The sequence below is a fragment of the Rhagoletis zephyria genome, unplaced genomic scaffold, assembly GCF_001687245.7.
Source record: "Rhagoletis zephyria isolate East Lansing unplaced genomic scaffold, Rhagoletis_zephyria_1.1 Rzeph_scaffold_04084, whole genome shotgun sequence".
Taxonomy (NCBI): Eukaryota; Metazoa; Arthropoda; class Insecta; order Diptera; family Tephritidae; genus Rhagoletis; species Rhagoletis zephyria.
The window spans coordinates 18984-21183 of NW_016161167.1; positions in this window are offsets into that span (position 1 = coordinate 18984).

The following is a 2200-nucleotide window of genomic DNA, read 5'->3' on the forward strand; positions in this document are numbered from 1 at the left end:
TGCATATTTCACAGAGCAATACTTTGTTACCAGCTTTTAGGATGGTAACAAAATTTACCGGTTACAAGAGTACCCAGAATGCGAAAAGGGTTTAAAAATTGCCAGGCACTTTATTAACCGGTTACAAAATTTTTATTACCAGCGCAGAATAGACCTGTAAAAAGCAATCTTATTTGTAAAAACTGAATGAAATTAAAAATTTATTTTTAATTTTAAATAAAATATAAAATCAAAAGAAAATTAAGTCAAAAAACATATTTTGCCATTACCAAAAAAAAAAAATATAAAAATACACAAAAATTAAATTAATTTACATAATTAACAAAATAAAAAAATTAAAAGGGAAACAAATAAAAAAAATTTAACTAAAAAAAATTTAATAAGTTCCTAGAAAAAAGAAATTCCTTTTTAAAGCAATTAAAAAATAAAATAAGTTTCTAAAAATTAAATAAAATTTAAAAATATGTTTTTTGCTTAAAACAATGAAATATAAATACTTAAAAAAAACTTATTAAAAAGACAAAAAATAACCTTAAAAATTTAATTTATTTCTAAAAATTAAATGAAATTAATAATATATTTTTCCTCTTAAAACAATAAACTCTAAAAAACGCATATAACTCATTGCATAAGTACTCAGATACTACATACATATATGTACAAACATACATAACTACTTACATACATATGTTAACAACATCGTACTATAAATTTTATCGCTAATATTAGAAACTGAAATATTTGCAGATGAAACAAATTCCCACTGCACTTCTTACTATTGACGCACGGTTTTCTTATCACTTGACAACGAGTTAACGAGTGTTGTTGTAAAAAAAAAATAAAAAGCTTTTTTAATTGTGAAATTTGCGAAATTTGTTTTTGTAAGTATGCTGACTAAGTTAACGATGAGCAAGATACACTTGAATTGAAAGAGATCTTCCTGTAAGTGTGGGAATCCCTAAAATGTTTACAGGTGTTTGAAGAAAATCCAGGTAAATATTTATCGTTATAATTAAATTATTATCGTTCTTCAATTTCTAAGAAATTATTATAGGGGATGTTTTTTAAATGTTTATGCACAGCTACATTGCGACGAAAGAAAGTTATAATTAAACTAGTATCTATGATATTGTAAAAACAGCTTATTGCAGTACACATGGGCGTAGCCAGGTAGAGGCAGGGGGGTGCTCGAGCCCCCCCCTCCCCCCCCCCCCTAAATTTCATTCTGGCTACGCCGATGGCAGCACACATTTTAGAGTGGCGATTCACTCTCGTGCGAATTTTTCAATCTGATGCTGGAAAGCGTCATAAGAGCTGCCAATCTGAATTGCAGCGGCATCATGTACAGCAATAGAACTATGCTGCTGATGATATTGACATCACTAGCCTCAAAACCCAGGTATTAGGGCCGCGAATTTCGATATGATACGACCCCATACCGATATTTTTGTCATCCGATTTTGATAATTTTTACTCGATAGTTTTCAAACGATATTTTTTGGAATCGAGAACCCTTGTATCTTATCAAATCGTAAATGTACATTAAAAAGTTAATGTGATTAATAATATTTTTTTCAGTTTGTTAAAAATTATTGTCTTTTATTAAATTCGTTTTGAAGTGCTTAAGGAAAAGTACTCATGGGCTTTTGCAATGTGGCGTGGCGTGACATTTGTGTGACCAAATTGCACAGGACTATTTGTATACAATTTTTTTGTAGTAATATTTGGAATATTTAAGGTTCATTTTCCAAGCTCCAAAATGTAAAAATCATTCCTGCTTTTTTTTTATCAGCCGAAGTATCTGACGTGCCGTTATGTTACTAAAATTTCCATTGAACTACAGATTTTTGTGTTCTTTTCATGAAAAAAATTCAAACTTTTAGAGGGAAAAAATAAAAAAATAACGACTGTTTTGTTTTTTTATTTTTTATTTATTAATTTCTCAGAAACTATCAGTCCTATCGAAAAGTAATGTCTACACGGTTTCTGGAAAATTTCAGTGGCTTTCATTTGCCGTCTTTCGTATTAAGATTGTTCAATTGATTCGTAAGATATACGGGATTAAGTGGAAACACTCTTTTTTTTTATACCCGAGCGCACTTGTGCACAAGGGTATATTAATTTTGTTCACATAACGGTTGTTTGTAACAGCCAAAACGAATCGAGATAGATATAGACAAATGTATACATAAATGATCAG